Below are 27411 nucleotides of genomic sequence, written 5' to 3' on the forward strand. Positions count from 1 at the left end.
ATTTGAAAAATTACTCATATATCAACAATTAAAAACAAATATCCTGGATTTGTCCTTTTAGCCATTAGTCCCTGGATTGTACAAATGGTCAATGTTCTCAGAAAGATTGGAAGTTTGATTCTTCCCAGAGATACTTCAGAAGAAATACCTGGTGTTCTAAATCCAATAAATCAGCCACTGAGAACCATGTGGAGTGGGGGTCCAGTTCTACCCTGGCAACCATGGAGTTACCACGAGTCACAATCAACTCAGGAGCAAATGAGTGCTGGTCATTTTCTGCATCTTAACTTGGGTAATGCATGACAATGGTTCTCTCTGCTCTTTTCCTCTCTGCACTCCTAATTTCTTCCTTCTTCTGGTGTGGCTTTGTGGATTAATTCCCTGTATTATTTTGTCGGTTTGAACCGTAAGGTCAGCAGTTCAAGCTCACAAGCCACTATTTGGAAACCCTCTACAGGGTCACTGTTGGTTGAAACCAATTCTATTCCACTTAACAACAACAACAACTTTTACTAGAAATTGATGTCCCTGGATGACTTCAGTGTTAGCAGAAACTCAGACTGTGATTAGTTACACCTAGAAAACGCAATGAAGAACATACATATAGCAGTCATTGAAAAAGAAATGAGAGGTGATACAAGGGAATAAATGATAAAGAAGTTCCCGTTGTATGTTTACAGATGCTGTTGAGCCAATTACGACTCATGTTGTTATTGTGAAGTGCCGTCGAGTCTGTTCTAACCCATAGCGATAGTCTTTGATGTTTCCACATTCTGTTGGGTCACCTTTCTTTGGAATGGGCACAAATATAGATGTAGGGTTTCTGAGGAGCAGCTGGTGAGCTTGAACCACCAACCTTGCAGTTCAAATGGTTTTGCAGTCTGGTGCATTAACCCACAGCACCATACCAGCATACCAGGACCCCATTCCGACTCATAGCAACCCAGTACGGAGTTTCTTAGACTGTAAACCTTTACGTGAGCAGTCTCATCTTTTTTCCACTAAGAAGCTGATGGGCTCGAACTGCCAAACATGTATAGCGCCTTCAGGGCTCCTACGGTGAGTATGTTGTTGTCAAGTGCTGTTGAGTGGGCTCTAAATCATAGTGACCCTGTAGAGGGTTTCCTAAGGGCTGTTGGTGGATTTGAACTGATGGTCTTGTAGTTAGTAGTCTAGTGCTTATCCTATAGTGTCACGCCAGGACTCCAGTGTGAGTGTTGTTGTTGTTGAGTGCTGTCAAGTCAGTTCTGACCCATAGCAGCCCTGTATAGGATTTCTGAGTAGGGCTGGTGAGCTTGAACCACAGATCTTGTGGTTCAAACTGACTTTGCAGTCCAGCACATTATCCCCCAGCGCCACACCAGGCCTACATATACGCTTTATCTATAGAACAAAATACTTGGTGGTGGTAGTGGTTATGTGCTGTGGAGTCGGTCCCAACGCATAGCAACCCTGCATAGGGTTTCCGAGGCTGTAAATCTGTACGGGAACAGAACGCCTCGTTTTTCTCCCATAGAACTGCTAGTAGTTTTGAACTGCTGACCTTGAGGTTAGCAGTCTGACTAGTAACCACTACACCAGCAGTGAAACTTATATTTTTGTGCAAATAACACATACATCCCTCTACTCCCCTGGATGTAATTTTTGTAAATAGTCTAACTTAATTTTCTTTTTTTAAAATAGCAACATGGAAAAGAAAACAGAACTTTTCTGAGCACCTAGTCTAGTGAGGTTGGCCCCAGGATCAGGCAGTGTTTCGTTCTCTATAAGTCAGTGCATCAGGTCTCTATGAGTCAGTACCAACTCGATGATACCCAACAACAACAACAATATAGGGAATGAAAGACAAGCGGAGAACCTGAAACGGGAGAGAAAAATGAAGGATGAGAAGTATGCGTGTGCAGGATAGCAAAGAAAAGGCCAAAGAGGACTGTGAGACAGAACAAGATAGATGCCGTAAAAAAGACTGCAGTGAGCAGCTCTGAAGAATCTTTCCATGGTCATATCACGTAGAAAGAAGAAAATCCTGCTCAAATAATGGGTATTTAAGTAGTTTAAAGTGATGTCTGTTTTCAAAAGTAACAGGAAAAAGATAAAATTCCTTTTAAGAACTTGCTAGAGCTCAGGATATTAAAGCTAGCTATCATGTACCTTTGTATCTTTTTAGATTAAATTGCCTTATTTACTTCAATTGTTCCACCAAGGTTTCTGTTCTCAAATTGTACTGGCTGCTTCCACACAGACTTTAGTTAGTCAATGCCTACCTTAAACTGCATTTTCTTGTGTTTTCTGATATACTAGAAGTACTTAGACCTATTCCGATTCCAATATAACTAACTCTTCCTTTGTCCTTTCTTTTTCTCTTCTTTCTGTCTTTTTTTGTTAACTGAAACAAAAAACACTAAACCAGGCCATGTGGATTCAATGCTGACCCAGGGTGACCCCTGTGGATTTCAGAGTCAAATTTCACTCCATCAGCTTTTCAGTATTGTGACCTTCCAGAAATGCATTTCCATTTTTAGATTCTCATTGTGGGTTAGTTGTTTTCACTTACATGTCTTCTTTACTTTCTGCTTAGACTGACTGCAAGAGCTAAAGACAGTAAATTCTTAGGTGTTTTCTATCCTGATTCTTCCTAATAGTTTTTTTTAAAGACTTAGGAAATAATTTCAAAATATCTACAGATGTACTCAGAAATTGTGTTTGAAACTTCATATTTTCTCCATACCTGAATAAAACTCACCAAATAAAAAAAAAAAAGCAACAAAAAAAGTAGACGGCCAAGACTTTCTTCTGAGGTACTGCCGCGTGGATTTGAACCACGAACCTTTTGGTTAAGTAGCCCAGTACTTAAGCATTTGCACCACACAGGTATTACAACCATTTCATATTTATGGGTGAAACTACAGTTTAATAGTGAGTTTGGGCAACTGTAACTATTGGTGGTGGTGGTGATTATGTGCCATGGAGTCAGTTCCAACTTACAGTGCCCCTGTACAGGGTTTCCGAGGCTGTCAATCTTTACAGGAGCAAAACGCCTCATCTTTCTCCTGCAGAACAGCTGGTAGTTTCCAACTGCTGACCCTGAGGTTAGCAGCCCAATTCATAACCATATGCGTTAGTTAATTTTGAACTTGCTATTTGCTAGAACATTGAACCTCTGTTAAACGAAATTCCTCCATTCTACATGCAACGTTTTCTTTAAAATATCTAAATGTAAAACTTCATTTGTTCTAATTCAATTGTATCTAGCTAACAAGTTAATTCCACTGAAACTGTCCATTACCTGTGACCCAATGGTATTTGATATACTAGTGACAGTTTCCAGCATTATAACAACATATAAATGACCACAGTAAGAGAAACTGATAGTTGGGTGGTAGATTTCCATTTTACAGATGACCAAACTGAGGCACTGTAGGATAAGCCCTGTACTGCTAACCATGAGGTTAGCAATTCAAAGCCACTGGCTGCTCCTTGAAAAACCTATATAGGGTCACTATGAGTCAGAACCAACTCCATGATATTTAATAACAACAACAACAAACTGAGTCACGGAGTCCTGGTGTGGTGTTGTAAGATAAGCACTGGTCTGCTAACCACAAGGTCGTCGATTCATATCTATAGCTGCTACTGAGAAATGTTATACAGGGTCACTATGAGTCAGAACTGACTTGATGGCACTTAACAACAACAACAACAAACTGAGGCATGGATTCCTGGTGGGATGCGGTAGGATAAGCTTTAGACTGTGAACCACAAGGTGGAGGGTTCAAATCCACCAACTACTCCTCAGACACGCTATTCAAGGTCGCTATGAATTGGAACTGACTTGATGACATTTAACCACAGCAAACTGAAGCATGCAGTCCTGGTGTGGCGCTGTAGGATAAACACGGGAGCGTGGCTGTGAGTCGGAACCAGCTGGATGACAATAACAACAACTAACCACAAGGTTGATGGTTCAAACCCACCAGCCACTCCTTGGCAACACTATATAGGATCTCTATGAGTCAGAAGTGACCCGATGGCAGTCAACCACAGCAAATTTAGGCACAGAGTCATTACTTAACCAGCCCAGATTCACCTTAGATAGTAAATGGTAGAGACAAAATTTGCACTCCGAAAGTCTTAGTTTGCATTCGGAACTCCTTATAACCAATTGCTGTTTTATGCCAATTTGTAATTATGCAATAACATTCACAGTTTTATTTCATGGTAAACACATTGCAATGTTATTATTGATAAAGCTTTGGCAGTTTTGTAAAATGCTTCTTATGTTTATATTCGGAAATTTGTTTTATCAATTATTTTCATTAGTTCTGGGGAACCTGTTGTTTATATACTAAATAGTTGTTGTTGTTAAGTGCCATTGAGTCGGTTCTGACCCATAGTGACCCTGTATAGGGTTTCCGAGAAGCGACTGGTGAGCTTGAACCATCAAACTTCTGGTTCAAACGACTTTGCAGTCTGGCTCATTAACTCACAGCACCACACCAGGACTCCATAGTAAATAGTAGGACATATGAAAGACAGTGAGGAATGAAAAGTGATTTAATTAAGTTTCCATAACTGAATCTGAGAATTTTTAACTTGGAATAAAACTGTGAGTATTTAAATAGCTTGAAGTTAACACTTTATTAAGATAAATAGAGGGAATTCACACCTCTCTTGGCGTTAAATTGTTTCAGGCTGTCTGGCTCCCCTGTAGCTAACAAGAAACTGGGGCATTGATTTATAGCATGAAGACTATCTCTGCAACCAGAGAGGTAACTGGAATCTTAGATTGTGCAAAACACAGCAAAACTACAGCTGGAAGAGCATGTCCTCCCAATCTGATGTTCATATACAGGGTTTATGTGAAATTTCAAGTAAACCATCTGAAAAAGTAAGCTATTTAAAACTGAGCATATACTCACATTTACTCTCAATTCCTGTGTTCAGTGATGTCTCATGCTGAGCTTCAAAGTGTTTCTGTAAGCACAAATAGATCACCAAAGCTGCTGTATAACACTACAACACCAAAGAGACTCTCTTCAGAAAATTTAAATATTACAAGTGCCAACATTTATACACTGTCCTTTGTATTTGGCTATTGTTGTTTGTCGTTTTTATTGATAAGTGATGTTCCGACTTATAGCGACCCTATATAGGGTTTCTGAGGAGCGGCTGGTGAGTTTGAACTGCCAACCTTAGGATTCAAACCAACCTTGAGGTCTAGTGCTTATCCTACAGCACCACACCAGGGTGCCATTGTTTCAGTTCTGCTCATTTATTTTTAATAATAAAATTATTTTAAAATAATATTTTATGATGATTTTCTGGATGCTCAGGAAATTAAATTCAGTCATCATTTTCAAAACTCTACTAGGCTAAACAAGAAATGTAACTCTCCACTGTGAATTTTCAAATATGAGAAATTCAGACACTTAAAACTTTCTCCTTTAGCTGAATGGAAAAGTTCTAGAATAAAATGACTAATGAAAACAATCATTTCTGTCATATTTGCGAGAATAATCCAAACCCATTGTAGTCGAGTTGGTTCTGATCCATGCAATCCCATCTGCCACAGAACAGGACTGTTGCGTAGGTGTGATTAACTGTGATCTTTATGGGATCAGTTCACTAGGTCTTTCTTGTGTGCATGTGAACCACCAACCTTTGGATTAGGAGTCCAACGTAAACTGTTGACACCACATAGGGACCTTTTGGGATAAAGTTTCTGGGTTGTAAAGTATCTTTGAGTCCGTTCTGACTCAAAGCAACCCTGTGTATAGGGTTTCCAAGGACCGGTTGGTGGGTTTGAACCACCAACCTTGTGGTTAATAGTTCAGTGTTGATCCTACAGTGCCACACCAGGACTCCTTTAGAGAATGTTGTTGCTGATGTTAAGAGCCATGAGTCAGTGCTAACTCACAGTGACCCTGCATAGGGTGTCCAAGGAGTAGCTAGTGGGTTTGAACTGCTGATCTTGTGGTTAGCAGTCCAGTCCTTATCCTGCAGTGTTACACCAGGTCTCTTTGGTATATTAGGTAAGACCTATTTTATAGCTTTTTACTGACTGGGTTGTTGTTGTTGTTGTTGTTAAATGTCATCGAGTCAGTTCCGATGAGCAGCTGGTGAGCTTGAACCACTGACCTTGCAGTTCTAAGCGACCTTGCAGTCCAGTGCATTAACACACAGCACAACACCAGGACTCCTTGATTAATAGCATTACTTTATTTATCAGTAATTAATTGAGAAACTGTTGGATCACATGAATCTTTATTGAAAAGTCCTTACATTTATTTCATGGCATCTTTGTTGCCACATTAGATCCCTTAAAGTAAATTCTTCAGTAATGGATGGCATAAAAGTAAGTGAGTTACATACTTTCATCTGACAGTGAAAATGAATAGATTATTTTTATAGGAAAAAAAATCTTGCAGAAGTGAATTAGCATAATGATAAAACAAAACATCTAAAGATTTTCAGAGATTAAATTGTGAGAAAATAGGGAAATCCAACAGAGCAAAAGCAAAGCTAAGGATGGCTATTGTTAAGTGCCATTGAGTAGGTTCTGACCCTGCCTAGGGTTTCCAAGGAGTGGCTGGTGAGCTTGAACCGCTGACCTTGCAGTCCAATACATTAACACACAGCACCACACCAGGCTCTAGAGATGACTATGTTGTTGTGGATGTTAGGTGCCATCGAGTTGGTACCAACTCATAGCGACCTTATGCACATCAGAATGAAACACTGCCCGGTCTTGGGCCAACCCCCCAATTGTTGCCACGCTTGAGTCCATCGATGCTGCTACTTTGCCAATCCATCTCTCTGGGGGTCTTCCTGTTTATCTCTGACCCTCCACTTTACTAAACATGATATCCTTCTCCAGCGACTGGTCCCTCCTGACAATATGTCCAAAGCATGAGAGATGAAGTTTGGCCATTTTGGCCTCCAAGGAGCACTCTGTCTGTATTTCTTACAACACAGATCTGTTGGTTCTTTTGGCAGCCCATGGCACTTTGAATATTTTCCTCCAACACCATAACTCAAAAGCATCAACTCTTCTATGGTCTTCCTTATTCACTGTCCAGCTTTAACGTGTATATGAGGCTATTGAAAATACTATGGCTTGGGTCAGGGATCACCTTAGTCCTCAAGCTGACATCTTTGCTCTTCAACACTTTAAAAAGGTCTTGTGCAGCAGATTTGCCTAATGCAATATGTCATCTGATTTCTTGACTGCTGCTTCTATGAGTGTTGATAGTTGATCCAAGAAGAATGAAGTCCTTGACAACTTCAATCTTTTCTCCAGTCCTAAAATCTTCACGTCTAAACAAGGAAAACATGTGATCATACAATCCAAACATATTCTGAAGAGAAACTTGCAAATCAATGCTGCACAAAATGCCTACAGAATAAATAAGATAACAATCATATATCAAAAATTCAAAATGACCAGAAAATATAATAGATCAATTGGAAACAATAATATTTAATCTAGTTAGAGCCAAAAGGAAGCCATCATGAAAAAGAACAGACTTACTTGGAAAACAATCACTTAAAATTCCTAGAATTTATATATACATATATGATTCTCAAAATAAAAGTAATCCACGATTTTCCTTGGAAGAAAGAGTCAGAGGCTATGCATGTCATTAATAGAGAGATATCAGTTAGTGTTTAATTTTCTCCAACCTCTTTAATAAAATTGATGCTCATTGCATTGCAAAAAAAAAAAAAAAGTAATCCACGAACATGCCAAATAGTAGATGAAATAAAGCTGTGGACACAATGTTGAGTTGTTTGCCTAGTAAAAATTTCCCAGAATGTAACCTAGAAGAAGAGAAAGATTTAAACACATGAAGGAGAAGCAGGACATATAGAAGATAGAGGAGAAAGTCGAACATACATACGAATATGAGTTAGGGAAGTAGAAGAGAGCAGGGGCAACGTTTTAAAGGATAATGGTTTTAAAAGTTTCTTTCAGATTGAGCAAAAATTAGAATCTGTATAGCCAAGAGGCAAAGTCATATCCAGCCAGGATAAATAAAAATAATACCAATTACCTCTAATTGAAACTGTTGAGCCCCAAAGGCAGCAGGAAAAATCTAGGGAACATCAAGATACAGACAATAAAGAAGAAAGAAAGAAAAGAACGTAAAGTAAGATGAAAGCAATAAACTTTCAAGAATTATAAGGAAATAGCATAAATTTGACAATGAAAAGGCAGCTATTCTGTGATTGGAAAACTATTTCCAGGTATATACTATTTTAAAAGGCATATCTAAAACATAATGATGTGATCAATTTGAAATAAGGGTAGGAGCAATAAGTTGGTGTAGTTGTATACCTCAGAGAAAACAGAGTTTAAAGCAAAAAACATTATTAAGGGTAAAGAGGGTCTTTGTAAAATGATAAATTAAAAGAAAAAAATTACTAGGAAGACACAGCAAAAAAAAAAAAAAAAACCAACAAAAGCTATAATGAATTCATTTTCCTATTATTTATGCATGCATAATTCTCAATAGACTTAAAACTAGACTAGTCCTTCTTGAACAAAGTCCCTTTTATTTCTTGACATCTCTCCTTGAAAATTTAGAATACGTTTCTTTGACTAAGCCTTCCAGAATTATTTATTTCCCAACCCTTTTCTACCTCTTCTTTTGCTCTTGAACTCTTATATTGTATATTGAGTAAGATTGGAAACCTCACAGGAACTTTGTCTTTTATGCATTAGTGAAGTATCATGTGCCCTTACAACTATTATGAATAAATCATCATCATCTTGGGAAGAAAATAAAACATAAAAATGTCAAACTTTCAAATAAAAATGATTTTATTTTTTCCTATTTAACTATATCTTAGAGAGACATTCTTATGCAATTCTAGAAACTCTGTCACTAAGTTTATTATTTAAGTAAAAATAGAAAAACCCCTGGCAGTGATAATGCTGTATCACTCTATGGTAACCAATCACCCTGCTTTGCATGGGACTGTCCTGGTTTTTATACTGAAACTTCTGTATTTCAGGAAGCTCCACAGTCCTAGGCAAACTGGTAGATTATAGTTGTTGTTGTTAAGTGCCATTGAGTCAGTTCTGACCCACAACAATCCTGTGCAGGGTTTCTGAAAAGTGGATGGTGGATTTGAACCGCCAACCTTGCAGATCAAACAGTTTGCAGTCCAGAGCATTAATTCACAGTGCCACATCAGGACCCCATATTATACTATAGTTGGTTGCCCAATAATATTAATCTCCTTATGAAGTTTAAAGCATGCATATGTTAGTACTGCAAATTGTATCTAAGTAAATGTTTAAACAAAAGACCCAATTTTAATATCCATAATGGAGAAAAATACTAGCAACCTTGCTTAATTATAGTTCTCTGTTTTTATTGTTGAAGAAGAAAACATCTACTTTTTTGAAGTTTGGATACCTCCTTCTAGTTTAATGAAGTCTATAAAGCCAAACACATTGCCATTGGATCGATTCCAACTCAGAGAAACCCCATAGGACTGGGGAGAACCTTCTCTATAAGGTTTTCAAGGCTATAATGTTTATGGAAGCAGTCTGTGACATCTTTCTCTCATGAGTGGCTGTAAGTTTGAACCACCAACGCTCTGATTAGCAGTCCACCACTTAACCAGGACTCCTTAGTACAGATAGAAGTGAAGTGAAATCCTCTAAAGTTATGTGACAAATCTAAGAAAAGCAAGGACTAGATGCCCACACTAAACTTTCACTCTTGGTTCATTAGAATAGGCATTAGTGAGCTGAAATGGACTGGTATTGGCCATTTTGAATCTGTTAAGTGCTGTAGAGTCGGCTCTGACCCACAGGGACTCTATATTGTTGCCTAGGAGTGATTGGTGAGCTTGGACCACAGACTTTACAGTTCAAACTGACTTTGCAGCCCAGTGCATTAACCCACTGCGTCCCTCCAGGACTCCTCTAGTATGTATACAGTTGAACAATTCTTACTCATAACACTAGAAACAATTGCGCAAACACTAATGCTATTTCAAGCCTGAACGGTTGTGAACTGATGGATAGTTTGATGAAGCTAGTCATCTGATAGCTCTTTATAAAGAAAAGTTTGACAAGCTGTCAAAATTTTTCTGGAGAAAGAAATTGTAGATAGAATTGCTCTAAGGGATCCATGTCAATTCATTTATCTTGTTCCTACATCATGTTTTGATGCTACAAGAGTAATCTCAGTGGACTTATGGTAGAAATTAGGTTGAAGCAAAGAGATTAAAATAGATTTTGAAGCATTTAATTAATATTATCAGACAGCAATGACATTTCTATCAGCATTTCACCATAAATTAAGCTTGCTTTTGTTTTATTTTTTAACCACAATTTAGAACAAATGATTGACAATATATAAATACAAGTATATGGATTGATCAAATACCTCAATACAAACCCAGTAGTTCAGAGGCTTAGATTTCAAATATCAAAAGTTAGAATCTGAAAAGAAAAACTATCAGTAAATAAATAAAGAAAGGTCATTCTCTGACAGCAGGTTAAACCCTACCATCTGCCATTTTACAGAGACCAGTAAGTAGATACAATGAGTAACTATAGAGAGATCACACAAATACCTCTGCTCAGTTGACCCATCAGTGTGTTATTGTATTTCCCCCATATCTGATCATGGAATTGGGCTTTCCAAAAGTTCAACTCTATCATACATATCAGTTTTATTTTGACTTGGTGTTTTCTAAGGAATAGTGGTTACGAGTTGGCCTGCTAATCTCCAGGTCAGCAGTTAGAAACTACCAGAGGTTCCACAGGAGTAACATGAGGCTTTCTGCTCCCTTAAAGATTTACAGCCTTGGAAACTCTAAACAGGGTTGACTTGAAACCGACTCCATGGCACATAACCACCACCATCACCACCACTTTAGCTTTGGCATTCCACAGTCTCTGTGATGCCAGCCTATATGACCACTCCAGCCACATTAGACCACATTCTTGGTCTCTGCCTACAGGCCTTTACAGCTATTCTCTGCCGAATTTCCTCTCTTTGTACCTTTGATTGCTGAAACTTTATTTAACTTTTAAAGCTCAGTTCAAATATTCAAATTGAGTATCTTGTAAGAAAAGTCCTTTGATTTCCTGGTGAGAATTATGCTCTCTTGTGTACAGATCTTGGTTGGATCTTTAATAGACTCATTGCATTCTGCCTTTTATTATAGTTAATTGGATTCTTCAGTCTCCTTGCTTCCTATATCCAAGAGTACAAGTGTATCCTCCTGATGTTTGAAAAGTTTGTGAAATTTAATGAAATCAATCAATAGTGAGATTTGGAAACCACCCATAATGACATATGTTAATATCCTTTGTCAAAAGCAAGCAAAAACTTCAGAAAATCTTTGCAGACCTTGATTTTCCAGATTATGTAATGGGGGAAATTTTTCTTATGGGATTTTCTGCCACATGCCTACTTTATCATTTGGGCACCCAATATTTTTCTAGAACAGACATAGCTCTGAAAATTTTAAAAGATTTATCTGGTACTTGAATATAATACAACATAACCAAAACATTTTGAACAGCAGTACACATTTCGATCGCAGATGAGATTACAATGCTCCCTAAAACATAGCATTAAATTGTGTTCTGAATGCTAAAAATTAAAGTTGAAAGCATGAGATTATAGATGATAGATGATTAATATGTAATTGTTGCTATTATCATGTGCTTTGATTTGGTTGTACATAGCAACCATATGTACAACAGAGCAAAGTGCCATTCACAATCACTGGTATGTTTGAGTCCCTTATTGTTGGGAACCGCAAAGCACTGAGATGTTGAGGCCCTGTGTCATGGACGAAAATCCAACATGAAGGCTCCGCTCAGGATTGCCAGCCAGGGACCCTGAGGGCCAAGGAAGTGACCTCCTGATGTCCCGGGTTCATTGGCTTTTGCGAACTCACTGTTGGGCTACCTCTGTATAATTTTCTTTGGTCTTATTCTTCATTCTATGCTTCTAACTCCAGTACTTGTAGCTTCTGAGAAAATGGTTTCTTACGTGCCCCTCTTAATGTCTCCACTGTGTTGGCAGTGCATAGGGTCCTGGGAACAAATCTCTCTGAGGAACAAACTCTGGCCACCTGGCAAGCATGGCAAAACTGTTCTTCATCAAGTTATTCAGTTATGTTTGATATTAAGTTAATACATGAGCCCTTGATACCCATGGACAAATATTAAAACAAAAGCCTCTTCTAAAGCTGAGGCCGTAAAAGTTCCAAAGGCAATTTTGTTGTGAGGCTCTGGAGACTATGCGCCCAAGGAATTCACTCAAAGTAGATTGGCGAATTCCGGACTATTGTTCAATGAATAACAGTGACAACCTCCTCAAATTGTCCCCAGGTGCAAACCATTAATCTAGGTGTCCTTCTTCCTCCTGCAAGCCTAAGCCAGGTAGCTGAAACAGCTTGACTCTCTTCAGACCTTTTGAAATCCTTTTCGCCTTTACCCATTCGAGATTAAGTGCTATAGGTATGTTAATTAGCCTTGAGAAACCTCGAGTCGCTGCCTTAGGATTTGAACCTAAAAAGTAACTTATAACAATTTGCTTGAATTTCTGGAAAATTAAGGATGTTAGATTATTAAGACAATTTGAGATGTATATTTTAGAATTTGTTCCTGTAAATCATTGTGTCCTGTTTTGATCGATTAATCACATTTCATTTCTGTTGTTGTTGTTGTTGCTAAGTGCCATCGAGTCAGTTCCGACCCATAGCGACCCTGTACCCTGTCTTAGTAATCCCCTTCTTCCTTTGTATAAAATCCCTCCCTGAAATAAAAGATGGACGCAGACCGAATCCTGCGTGCATTACTGCCTGCAGGGGCCATGATGCCTGCAATCCAGGGTCTGCCTGCCAGTCTTGCATCCACTCTGTTTTCAGGGTGTCTCTTTGTCTCTCTCGTCGAGTCTTTGTGTATATTCTTTTTCTCTCTCTTTCGCCACCAGACCTCCCTACTTCGTGAACCAAACTTCCCTGTCGAGGCTGGTCCCCGACACCTTATTGTAGCCATTGTGTCAAAAAAAGAGAGTCTTTCACTCTTTTTCTGGCGCTCTTCTTTACCAAGCATGATGTTCTTCTTCAATGACCGTTTTCTCATGATATCACAGCACAGTATGTAACAAAGTCTTTCCATCCTTAGTTCTAAAGAGCATTCTGGCCTACCTGTACTTCTTCCAAACAGATTTGTTCATTTATTTGGCAGTTGAGAGTATATTCATTTTCTTCACCAATACAATTAAAAGGCATCAATTCTTCTTTAGTTGTCCTTATTCATTGTTCAGTTTTCACATGCAGATAAGGCCTTTGAAAATACCATGGTTTGGGTCAGGTGCACATTAGGCCTCAAGATGACATCTTTACTTTTATAGCACTTTGAAGGGGTCTTCAGCAGCAGACTTGCCCAGTGCAGCAGGTCATTTGATTTTCCAGTTTCTGCTTCCATGGACATTCATTGTGGATCCAAGTAAGATGAATCCTTGACAACTTCAATCTTTTCTCCATTGATCATGATGTTGAGTAGTTTTGTTTTCTTTATGCTGAAATGTAATTCATACTGAAGGCTGTGGTCTTTGAGCTTCATAAATAAGTGCTTCAAGTCCTTGTTTCTTTCAACAAGTAATGTTTCAAACTGTAGGCTGTTAATGAACCTTCCTCCAATCCTGATGCTGTGTTCTTCTTCACATAGTCCAGCTTCTCAGGTTACTTACTCAGTGTGCAGATTGAATAAGTATGGCGAAAGTATACAACTTTGACACACACTTTTCCTGATTTTAAAGCATGAATGACTTGATCTATGTACAGGCTCCACATGGGCACAATTAAGTGTTCTGAAATCTCTATTCTTTGCAATGCTATGATTCACACAGTCGAATGCCTTTGCACAGTTAATAGTGCACATTCTCTCCTTTCAGCCAACATCCATCTGACATCAGCAATGATATCCTTCATTCCATGTCCTCTGCTGAATTTGATTTAAATTTCTGGAAGTTCCCTGTGAATGTATTCCTGCAGCTGTTTTTAAATTTTCTTAAGTAAAATTTTATTTGCATGTGGTATTAACAAATGACTTCTGCATTCTGTTAGGTCACTTTTCTTTGCAATGGGCACAAAATTAAATTTGCACTCTGGTTATATTAAAATGCCTGTCCATGCCCACAGCTGACGACAATATTAAGCATGCACATGAAATGATCCTGTCAAATAGATGAGCAACAGTCAATTTATGTGGCATATCATTCACAAATCAGTTGTGGCTCTCTGCCTATGAAATAATCCACGACATTTTGGGTCTCGTAAATTTTGTGTGAGATGGGTACTGAAACAACTCACTGAAGAGCATAAACAGAAGTATGTGGACATCTGCAAACCAAATTCAGAAAAATACTCCAAGGAAGGTGAAAGTTTCTTTTAAAAAACCGTTACTGGAGATGAGATATGTATTCATCACTACAAGCCTGAGAGTAAATGACTGTGTGGTTGTTGTTGGTGGTTATGTCCTGCGGAGTCGGTTCCAACTCATAGTGACCCTGTATAGGGTTTCTAAGTATGTAAATCTTTACGGGAGCAGAAAGCCTCATCTTTCTCCTGCGGAAATGCTGGTAGTTCTGAACTGCTGACCTTGAGGTTAGCAGCCCAACTCATAACCACTATGCTACCACAGCTCCTAATGACAGTGTTTGGAATGAAAATATCCTCAATCACCAACCAAGAAAAAGTTCAAAAGTAACCATCAGCTGGGAAATTGAAGCTTACAGTTTTCTGGGATTCTCAAGGGCCAGTATTGGAATACTGTCCGGAAAAAGATTCAACAATCCATAGTGCTCATTACAATGAGATACTCACTGAAGAGCTGAAGCCTAAACTTTGGATTAAACAGAGAGGACTGCTATCCGAGGGCATTGTGATCTTGCATGACAAAGCATGTCCACATACCTCTGCCCACACTGTTGACACTCTGCAAAAACTTCCTTTTGAAGTTCTAAAACACCCTCCCTATAGTCCTGATCTTGCTCCATTGGATCTTCAGCTGTTTGATCCCTGAAAGCAGCCCTTTGAGGATGAAGATTTATCTCTGATGAAGAAGTGAAGGCAGCAATGCATTTGTGGCTCACAGCTCAGCCTAGACCATTTTTAATTAAGAAAGCTTGTTGACAGATGGACAAATTGTATTGAAAAGCAAGGAGATTATGTCAAAAAATGCTGTCTTTGTGTTTTCTAAAAGTTAGTTAAAAAGAATTCTACAGCCACATTGGGGATCATTTTTGATTCACCCTTGTAGATCTCATCCAGAAAATTGGCTGTTCAAATTTCTTGGCATAGAGTGCTTCCATCATTGCATCTGTCATTGGAACATCAATTGGTACTCAGTTGGTATCCAGTGTTGAGAGTCTTGCTTTTTGCCAATGCTTTCAATGCAGGTTGGAATTCTTCCTTCTATACCATCAATTCTTGATCATATGCTACATCCTAAAATGGATGAAGTACTGCCAATTATTTATGGTACATTGACCCTCTACATTCCTTACATTTTCTTTTGATGCTTCTTGCATCATTCAATATTTTGCCCACAGAATCCTTCAGTATTTCAACTCAAGACTTGCATTTTGCCATCAGGTTTTTCAGGTTGAGAGATGCTTTTGGTTTTCTAACTTTAGGTCATTACACGTTTCATTATAATACTTTACTAAGTTTTCTCGAGCTACCCTTTTAAATCTTATGCTTAGCTCTTTTACTGTATCATTTTTTTCCCTCATTCACTTTGGCTACTCTATATACAAGAGCAAGTTCCAGAGCCTCTTCTCATATCCAGTTTGATATTTTCATTATTTCCTGCCTTTTAAATTGCATTTGATCTTTTCATATATATTATCCTTGCTGTCATTTCCACAATTTATCTGGTCTTTGGTACACAGTATTCAATGCATCAAATTTATTCTTGAAATTGTCTCTAAGTTCAGGTGGTATATATATTTATATATATAAAATCAGGAGGGACCAGTCCCTGGAGAAGGACATCATGCTTGGTAAGTGAAGAGTCAGTGAAAAAGATGAAAACTCTCTACAAGATAGATTAACACAGTGGCAGCAACAATAGACTGAAGCAGAACAAAGATTGTGAGGTTGTTGTAGGACTGGGCAGTGTTTCATTCTGTTGTGAGATGGAACTGACTCAACAGCACCTAACAACAACAACAACATATATATTTACAGATATGATATTAAAATATTATTTCTTTACTGTACAACAACTGCAGGGTATCTACAATAACATTTTGAGTTTTCCTATGTAGTAAAAAAGAAAAATATCTTTCTGTCTGATGATTTAAAAGAAAAGTATTCTGTTGAAGTTATAGCCCAGCATGAGCTCAGAACTCATCAGAGGCTCTCTGCAGTTTCCATCTTCTGACTAAGCCTTGTTAATGTTAATATTTTATGAAGAGACTGGCTTAAGTGAACAATATAAGAAGGCCCTCTGTTATGAAATGGTGTTACTAGTCCTGGTGTAATGCTATAGTCTAAGCACTGGACTGCTAAGTGCAAGGTTGGTGGTTCAAACCCACAGCATTCCTTGGAAACCCTACATAGGGTTGCTATGAGTTGGAATTACTTGATGGCACTCAGCAATAACTACTGGCAATTTTACAGCTTGGTGTTGCTGTTGTTAGGTGCCATCAAGTCAGTACTAACTCATAGTGACCCTATGCACAGCAGAACGAAACACTGCTCGATCCTGGGCCAACTTCACAACTCTATATCAATATACATAAATTCTAACATCTATAGGCATCCAGGCAAGAGTTACTCATGATGAAGTTCATCTGGGTAAGACAGGAACAAAGGAAGCAGGAATCTGGGGGAGAAACCAGTCTTCTTGGACCAGTGCATTTCCTTCTGCTGCTTCTGTTTCTTCAGACCATTCTAGTTGCTGATTGTTTATATGAATCCTGATCTCCATCTTGGCTTCATCTCTTTTATCTGTGTGCTTGGCATTGGATACCCCTGGTGTTTAGACCTACTAAGTTTATAAATGACTCTTTTTCCTCATTTCAGTTCCTCAGGTGTCTTTTCTACTCACTCCTGGAAGAGATCATCACAAATAATACTTTCATTTTCTCCACTTTTCCAAAATTTCAGTTTTTACCCAGTTTTGAAAAAAAAAGTATCAATTTAAAAATGCATTGGAAGAAAGGGAAAAGGAAGAAGAATAGTTAATAGGCTGATGGGTCAAATTTAGAAGCAAAATATTTAGCACTATGAGTATTGAAAGCTATTAGAATTACTGGGTCTACCCACAGATAAACACATCCCTGCTCTTGTAGGATATTGCTAAACTGGTTTTCTCTGCTTTTGTTCTTTATTAAATAAAACTTCCCAAAGTCAGAGAGTCATACATTTTAATAGGATATAGTTGTTTCATTTATTTTGTTCATCATAACTGCAATTAGTTCTCACATTTGTATTAGTAACAAGTTTACATTTTAGTCACTAAATAGTTACATGCTTATATTTCATAAGCTAGTCTTTTAGGAGCAGAACCATTTTATATAATATATTTTATCATTGTTAAGTCCCGTCGAGTTGGCTCCAACTCATAGCGACCCTGGTAAGGGTTTCCAAGGAGCGACTGCTGAGTCTGAATAGCCAACCTTACGACTCAAACAGACTTTGTGGTTGAGTGCAACTTAGATTTTCTTCTTATGGGTATAGTTTTGGACTAAGAGATGCTAAGAAATGGGACTATTGTCAAAATTTGTAAGAATTAAATGAATTAATCTAAAAAATAAAAAAACATACAGAGCACATATGAGGTGCTCCTTTCATAGTCAACCAGCTTCCCCATCTCAGATGCCCTGGGAGTTCCTTACCTCCTGCCCGCACCATCCTGTTGACCCCATTGTCATGGATTTCATTTTCACTCACATGGAGAAGCAAAGACCTGGCATAGTGTCAGGAGGGACCAGTCACTGGAGAAGGACATCGTGTTTGGTAAAGTGGAGAGTCAGAGAAATAGAGGAAGACCCCCAGCGACAAGGATTGGCAAAATGGCAGCATCAATGGGCTCAAGCGTGGCAACAATTGTGAGGTTGGCCCAGGACTGGGCAATGTTTCGTTCTGTTGTGCATACAGTTGCTATGAGTTGGTACCAACTCAATAACACCCTAACAACACCAGTAGAGAAAACCTGATATAGCTAAACTTCCCTCCTTTGATTAGAAAGTGAAAATTAAATAGACCCAAAGAGATATATAGAGAAAATAACATAATAAAATTTTGTTTTTATTAAATAGTGTATTAGAATAGTGAGTACATTTTTTTTTTTTTTGCCTAAAATTTATCAGCAAACCAATATTTACAAGTGTGAGTGTGCACATAATTATTTTTAACTTTCCGCAAAAAGAAAGCTATATCTGAATATGGAACAGTCACCATAACAGATTGTTATTAATTTTCCTATTATGACTTGGGTGGAAGTTTACACAGCAAATTGTTTTATCATTCAACAATTCATTCACATTTGTTTCTTTTTTGCAATCCCCACAATGTAACAACAGTCTTGCTCCTTCCTCCCTGTGCTTCCCATTTCCATTTCTCCTCCCTTAGGATCCCTTCCTGTCTTCTGAGTTTCATCTCTGAGCAAATGCTGTCTTTTGATTGTGTAGAGTTAATTGTTCTATGGAGTGCGTAGCCCCCTACTGCTATTGTTCATCTGAGACATTATTGATAAAAAGAAACAAGAAGTTATTGTTCACTCTTATGGAATCAAGCTGGGTGGAGATGAAATTAATTGAATTCCGATGATCTGACAGTTGGATGATATTGTTGGATTAATTAGTGTCACTGCACAATGAGAGGAAGGGATAATTAGGCACCAAACCAAGCAATCTCATTTTACACAGACTCTTCTGCTCCCTTTTAAAGTATGTGAAGAAAGGACTATCTCCAGATGAATTAAGACACTACCAAGAAAAAGGTTAGAAACGTTCTAGAGACATCAGTGAGCTAGTGGCTAGCTCAGTCTTTCTATTCAAGTAGCCATTTCTCCCCCTTGTGCTGCAAGACCATTTTTTTTGGTTTTAAATGGCAAGTAAGATAGTCATACCTTGAAACATAATTATTTTAGGATTATAGCATAGTGGTTATGAATCGGGCTGCGAACCTCAAGGTCAACAGTTCGAAACTACCGGATATTCCACTGGAGAAAGATGAGGCTTTCTGCTTCCGTAAAGGTTTACAGCCTTGGAAACCCTGTACAGGGTCGCTATGAGTCGGAACCGACTCCACGGCACATAACAACAACAACAACAACAATTCTTGCAGGCTGCTAAAGTTTGCTTGTCAAAGCAGCTGCTATCAATGGGATTTGCACAATGTAAGGCCTCAGTATGGAACAAGCAGGGTTGAGGTGAAAAATTACCACTCTTCAGGTCTTGGTAGTGAAGCTGGTTTTTGCCACAGCAGGAGACTAAGCACCTGTGTACTGCAGGTACTCTAGCTTCCCATTTATGCTTGTAGGGACAGGTCCTATAAGTGTGGAATGTAACCCAATGAGGACTGGAATTAGCAAGGAACAATAGGTTTTTCATTTCTACAATTCATGTAAAACCCCAGAGCTTGTCCCCAAGTTTACAGCATTGTTGGTTGGTATAAATGGATTGGCAAGTCTGGCCCTTTATCAGAGACTGATATACTCTCATATTTGTATCCAATGGGGAAGAAATTTGATTGTTTTGTTCCTGTCAATGGCAAAATATTCAGAGCTTCTTCCGTTGCTCTGATCTTTTCTCTTTCGTTATGTCTCTTCTCTTCAACTCTATTCTTGATTTTGTTCAGTATTTCCTGCTCCTAAATTTGTTTTTATGGAAGATTTGGCCTTTTGGTATAATATACCTAAAATACCTGTTGTCATCAAATTGATTCCTGCTCATGGTGATCCCATGTGCTACAGAATAGAGTTGCCAGGTTTTTCTGCCATGTAACACCTGCGGAACTCATCGGACAATCTATTTGATATCTCAAGTGAGCAAAGTTTTGCTCAAGGTAATACAGAAACGGCTGCAATCATACATTGACAGAGAACTTCCAGAGGTTCAAGCTGGATTCAGAAGAGGCCGTGGAACGAGGGATATCATTGCTGATGTCCGATGGATCTTGGCTGAAAGCAGAGAATATCAGAAGGATGTTTACCTGTGCTTTATTGACTACGCAAAGGCTTTCGATTGTGTGGATCATGACAAGCTATGGACAACATTGAGAAGTATGAGTATTCCAGAACACTTAATTGTACTTCTAAGAAATCTGTACCTAGACCAAGAAGCAGTTGTTCGAACAGAACATGGGAACACTGAATGTTTTAAAATTGGGAAAGGTGTGAGACAGGGTTGTATTCTTTCACCATACTTATTCAACCTGTATGCTGAGCAAATAATATGAGAAGCTGGGTTCTATGAAGAAAAACGTGGCATCAGGATTGGAGGAAGACTCATTAACAACCTGCGATATGCAGATGATACGACCTTGATCGCTGAGAGTGAAGAGGACTTGAAACATTTACTTATGAAGATTAAAGAGCACAGCCTTCGATATGGATTACATCTCAATGTCAAGAAAACAAAAATCCTCACCACTGGACCAATAAACAACATTCTTATCAATGGAGAAAAGATTGAAGTTGTCAAGGACTTCATTCTTCTTGGATCAACTATCAACACTCGTGGAAGTAGCAGTCAAGAGATCAGACGACATATTGCACTGGGCAAATCTGCTGCACAGGAACTTTTTAAAGTGTTGAAGAGTAGAGATGTCAGCTTGAGGACTAGGGTGCGCCTGACCCAGGCCATTGTGTTTTCAATAGCCTCATATGGATGCGAAAGCTGGACAGTGAATAAGGAGGATCGTAGAAGAATTGATGCCTTTGAGTTGTAGTGTTGGAGGAGAGTACTGAAGGTGCCATGGACTGCCAAAAGAACCAATAAATCTGTTTTAGAAGAAGTGCAGCCAGAGTGCTCCTTGGAGGCCAGGATGGCTAAACTTCGTCTCTCCTACTTTGGACATGTTGTCCGGAGGAAACAATCGTTGGAGAAGGATGTCATGCTGGGTAGGGTGGAGGGTCAGAGAAAAAGAGGAAGACCTCCAACAAGATGGATCGGCCAGGTGGCATCATTGATGGACTCGGGGGTGGCAGCGGTGGTGAGGTTGGCCCAGGATCGAGCATTGTTTCGTTCTGCTGTGCATGGAGTCGCTATGAGTCGGTTCCGACTCGATGGCACCTGACAACAACAACACCAACAAACACCTGGGTGGGTTCAAACCACCAACCTTTAGGTTAGTAGTTGATAGCAAATGTTATGTCAATCAAGCTCCTTTCCAGGAGGATGCTTGTGCCTTATCCTCTGACTCTCCTTCCTCTGGTCATACTAGGGAAAGCATAAAACAGTCAAAGAAAGGCCATGGGCAGAAAAAATGCTAAATAACAAATCTGTTAATTCAAAAAGGGGTGGGTGGGAGAGGTGGTAATGTCAAAAAAGTGAAAGATGAGAGGCAAATCAGGATAGAGTGGAGGTAAAGGTTAAGATGTGCTCTTCAAGACAGTTGTTGTTGTTGTTAGGTGTCATCAAGTCAGTACCAACTCATAAGGATTCCATGCACAAAAGAATGAAATGTCGTCCGGTCCTGCATCAACCTCACAATAGTTGCTGCAGCCACTGTGTCCATCCATCTTGTTGGAGTCTTCCTCTTTTTCTCTGACCCTGCACTCTTCCAAACTTTATATCCTTCTCCAGTGACTGGTCCCTCCTGATACTATATCTGAAATATGATAGAAGAAGTCTGGCCATCCTGACTTCCAAGGAGTGCTCTGGCTGCACTTCTTCCAACAGAAATTTGCTCTTTTGGCAGTCCATGGTACTTTCAATGTTTTCCTCCAATGCCATAACTCAAATACATCAAGTCTTCTATGGTCTCCCCTTTTCACTGTCCAACTTTTGCATACATATGAGGTTATTGAAAATACCATGGTTTAGTCCTTCTGCTGACATCTTTGCTCTTCAACACTTTGAAGAGGTCTTGTGCAGCAGATTTGCCTAATGCAATACGTCATTTGATTTCTTCAAGACAGTAACTATAATATTTCTTCAAGACAGTAGCCATAATAAAATCTAGGTGTTGGAGACTTTTGTGGCATGCCCACTGTGTGTTGTACAAAGAAGCCATATAGCTTAAAACAAACTTTCCCTTTGGAATACCTAACCCGTCAGCATGAACAACTTTTATTAATATCTGAACTCCTTCCTGTTCTCTCTCCCATCCCCTGCTTACTTTGATAATTGGCACCAGCTGTAGTTATTTACCTTGAAACATTCTTATTAATAATTTTGATGAATGCATGGAAGAATGAAAAAATTACCTCCATAAAATTTTTGTTAAAAAAAAAAGAACGACTTAGCAACTTATAACCCATATAAATTCTTGTTATTGTTGTTGTTGTTGTTGTTATGTGCCGTGGAGTTGGTTCCGACTCATAGCAACCCTGTACATGGTTTCCAAGGCTGTAAATCTTTATGGGAGCAGCAAGCCTCATCTTCCTCCCGTGGAAAAGCTGGTACTTTTGAACTGCTGACCTTGAAGTTCGTAGCCCGATTCGTAGCCATTACACTACCAAAGCTCCTTGTTATTATTAGCTATGCTTATTTAAAATAATTCTGTTGCAAGTGTTGCATTCCAGACATATGTTTAAAAAACTCACTACCCATTCCGGTCCAAGTTGTCTGGGATCTCATTTTACTTGGATCCACAACCAATGCTCATAGAAGCAGCAGTCTAGCAATCACATGATGTACTGCAGTGAGCAAATATGCTGCAAAAAATCTTCTTAAACTTTTAAAGAGCAAAGACATCACTTTAAGGGCAAAGGTTTTCCTGATCTAAGCCATTGCATTTTCAGTTGCCTCATACGTTTGCAAAAGCAGGACAATGAATAAAAAAGACTAAAGAAGAATTGATGCATTTGAATTTTGACATTGACAAAGAATCTTAAATATACTATGAACTGTCAGAAGGATGAACAAATTGTCTTGGAAGAAGTATACCCAGAATGTTCTTTAGAAGATAGAATGGTGATGCTGGGCCTCAAGAATTTTGGGTATGTCATCAGGAGGGACCAGTCTCTAAGGAAGGACATCATGCTTGATAGAGGGTCAGAGAAAAAGAGGGAAACCCATAATGAGATGGAATGACACAGTGACAGCAACAATGGACTCAGCCCAAACAACAATTGTAAGGATGGTTCAGAACCAGGCAGTGTTTCACTCTGCTGTACAGAGAATCATTGTGAGTTATGACCAATGCGATGCCATCTAACAACTAGAGCAGTACCTTTCAGGATTAATTTAATAGTCACAAAGAACAAAACAACCCACCAAACAAGAAAACATGAAATGTGAACAAAGAATAAGGGGTGGGCAATGTAGCCACTTGGTCTTCTTAACTGAGTGGTGAGTGACCATTGGAAACTCATTTGCCATCTTTGAGGTGAGGATTTGTGAAGTAATTCCACCCTAGCCTGTAGGTTAATGTGCCAGACAGCAAAGTGGTTTGAACTGCAAGGTTGGTGGTTCAAGCTCAACAACTTCTCCTTGGAAACACTATAAAGGGTCGCTATGGGTCAGATCCAACTCGATGGCACTTAACAACAACAACAACAGTCTTTTAAGAGATCTATTGGCAAACAATTTAAAAAATAATTGAGTTAGTTCCTTTTTCACTAACTCATGGGTATGTATATTGGATTTATTTACCTAAAATAGTAAGAAAAGACCACTTGTTGTTGTTAGGTGCCATTAAGTCAGTACCTACCCATAGCAACCCTATGCACAGAATGACACATTGCCTGAGACCACTGTTGCCACGCTTGAGTCCATCAATGCTGCCACTTGGCCAGTCCATTTCGTTGGGGGTCTTCCTCTTTTTCTCTGACCCTCCACCTTACTAAACATGATATCCTTCTCCAGCAACTGGTTCCTTCTGACAATATGTCCAAATTATGAGAGATGAAGTTTGGCCATCTTGGCCTCCAAGGAGCACTCTGGCTGCACTTCTTCCAAAAACAGATCTATTGGTTCTTTTGGCAGCCCATGGCACTTTCAATAGTCTCCTCCAACACCATAACTCAAAGGCATCAATTCTTCAAAGGTCTTCCTTATTCACTGTCCAGCTTTCACATCCATATAAGGTTATTGAAAATACCATGGCTTGGGCCAGGCACACCTTAGTCCTCAAGCTGACATTTTTGCTCTTCAATACTTTGAAAAGGTCTTGTGCAGCAGATTTGCCTAATGCAATACGTTGTTTGATTTCTTGACTGCTGCTTCCATGAGTGTTCATAGTTGACCCAAGAAGAATGAAGTCCTTGACAACTTCAATCTTTTCTCCATTGATAAGAATGTTGTTTATTGGTCCAGTGGTGAGGATTTTTGTTTTCTTGACATTGAGATGTAATCCATACCAAAGGCTGTGGTCTTTGATCTTCATCAGTAAATGTTTTAAGTCCTCTTCACTTTCAGCAAGCAAGGTTGTATCATATGCATATCACAGGTTGTTAATGAGTTTTCCTTCAACCCTGACGCCACGTTTTTCTTCATATCACCCAGCTTCTTGGATTATTTGCTCAGTATACAGGTTGAATAAGTATGGTGAATAAATACAACCCCATTGCACACCTTTCATAATTTTAAACCATTCAGTGTTCCCATGTTCTGTTCGAACAACTGCCTCTTAGTCCAGGTACAGATTCCTCATGAGCACAATTAAGTGTTCTGAAATACTCATACTTCTCAATGTTGTCCATAGCTTGTCATGATCCACACAATCGAAAGTCTTTGAGAAGTCAATAAAACACAGGTAAACATCTTTCTGATATTCTCTGCTTTCAGCCAAGATCCACCAGACATCCACAATGATATCACTCATTCCAGGGCCTCTTCTGAATCTGGCTTGAACCTCTGGAACTTCTCTGCCAATGTATGATTGTAGATGTTTCTGTATTACCTTTACCAAAACTTTACTCGCTTGAGATATCAAAGAGATTGTCCGATGATTTTGGCATTCTGTTGGGTCACCTCTCTTTGGAATGGGCACAAATACGGATCTCTTCCAATCAGTTGGCCAAATAGTTGTCTTCCAAATTTCTTGGCAGAGATGAGTGAGTGCCTCCTGTGCTGCCTCACTTTCTTGTCTAGTCGTCTGTCAGTTTGTCGTACTCTGGTGGCTTGTGAGTTGCTGTGATTCTGAAAGCTATGCCACTGGTATTTTAAATACCAGCAGAGTCACCCATGGTGGACAGGTTTCAGATGAGCTTCTAGACGAAACAGATTAGGAAGAAGGAGTGACGAACTACTTCCGAGTATTTAGTAACTGAAAACCTTATGAATAACAGAGAAAAGACCACTACTTCTGATAAATTCAACATTTCTCAATGTCATTATTAAAGAACTGGAAAGGCCACTCAGTGCTGTCTGGAGAGTCAGTTCCCAGAAAGTTGATGCACTGAGCTTTCCAGAAAATATTTAAAGCTCGGTAACAGGGGAGCTCTTGATATTCTTTGTATTTGAAGAAGCTATTGCAGAATAAATAGATTATTTCCAAGATTTTTGAGCATTTCTTTTCCTGATGTTTATTATATTGTATTAGACTTGCTTGGAAACTTGATTAGTTGTTCAGATTTCAGGTTCTCATTACTGTTTTCCTTCTGAGATGACAAAGCATTTTTATCAGCAAATAAAATTCTATGCCAAAGGGTTCTTTTACCTTTTGAGTATGATTCATTGTTATCTTCTCTCTAAAACTTATGAAAATTCAACATGGAAGTTATTATCCTTTTAAGAGTTGACATAATTCATCCATAGAATGGTTCTCTTGGGTTGTATTTGAAAGCTGTTTATTTTTCTGCTTTCTGGAATAAAAATAATTAGGTTGGTGAGATGTTCGGTGATCTCTAAACTACTTTCTCAGTTTAGTTGGCCTTTGGTTTGAAAAAAAAACATCTCTATGCTTATATTTTTCTAAAGTTCAATATAACAGAAAATTCTTAAGGGATTCGGAGCTGCTGTTACCAATAAATAGATCAGTACACATGAAGATAAAAGAGCAATAAGAAGCAGCTGAGATAGCAAGGATTTGCCTTTCAGTTGCTCATCTAATGTTACTTAAAGACATTAATGTCCACTACAGGCCTATGTAGGAGTCCTGGTGTGACACTGTAGGTTAATGTGCCAGACTGCAAAGGTCAGCAGTTCAAGCTCACCAGCTGCTCCTCGGAAACCATATACAGGGACGCTATGCATTGGAACGGACTCAATGGCACTTCACAACAACAAAATGTGTCCTATAAACACATCTGATGCTCCATCACACCTTGCTCTATAACTCGGTGTTGTCGAATAAAACCTTGTGTTAGTTAAAAGAAAATTTTAAATTACTGCAGTGTTATTAATACATTTTACTATATCATCAAACGTCCAGATTATTGTACTATTTACTGAGGATCATTTTTCCATATTTAATTTGTTTTTATGAGAGATAGATTTCAGAGTGTTCATACTGTGACCATACTTGGAGGTTATAAAATAAATAACATCAAGTATTTTTTTAAGCCATTAGTAACTTTCCATAAAAGATGCTTTAGCCTAGTCTGAATTGGTTATTACAAAAGTTAACACTATTAAGTTTACTGTTTCAAAAGCTCTATGAGTGCTCTAAATTTAAAAGTAGTTTTAAAGTTTTGGAGGACATTATGCTGACTGAAATAATTCAATCACAAAAGGATAAGTATTGTGTGAGTCCACTATTATGAAAAAGTCGAGGAAAGGGTTAACAGGAACAATAGAAAATCTTCTATGATTACTAAGAATAGGAAGGAACTGGAAGGAGAATTACCAGCTATATAATTAAGTTTTGTAGAGTCACTTCTGATTAATAGCAACCCTGTATAGTGTTTCTAAGAAGAGATGGTAGGTTTGAACCACCAACCTTGTGCTTAACCATCCAGTGCTTATTCTAAAACGCCATACCAGGATGGACAGTCGAGGATGAGCCAAAAATTATTCTCACTCTAGTTATATGAAAACGCCCATCCATACCCACAGCTTATGACAACACTGGGCATGCCCCTGAAATGACTCTGTTGGATTGACGAGTGATGACAGCGGATTATGTGGTCATAATTCTGTAATCTGAAAGAATCAGAGGGACAAAAATTCACACTAATAAAAATATTGGCAGAATATTATACGTCAAAAGAAACCTGTATTTTTTGCTAGTATGAAAGGAGAAAAAGAATATTCATCTAAAGGATAGTTCACTTTGTTCAATATTATTCCATTAGAGTGA

This window comes from Chrysochloris asiatica, unplaced genomic scaffold (genome assembly GCF_000296735.1).
Source record: "Chrysochloris asiatica unplaced genomic scaffold, ChrAsi1.0 scaffold00032, whole genome shotgun sequence".
In the NCBI taxonomy this organism is placed as follows: domain Eukaryota; kingdom Metazoa; phylum Chordata; class Mammalia; order Afrosoricida; family Chrysochloridae; genus Chrysochloris; species Chrysochloris asiatica.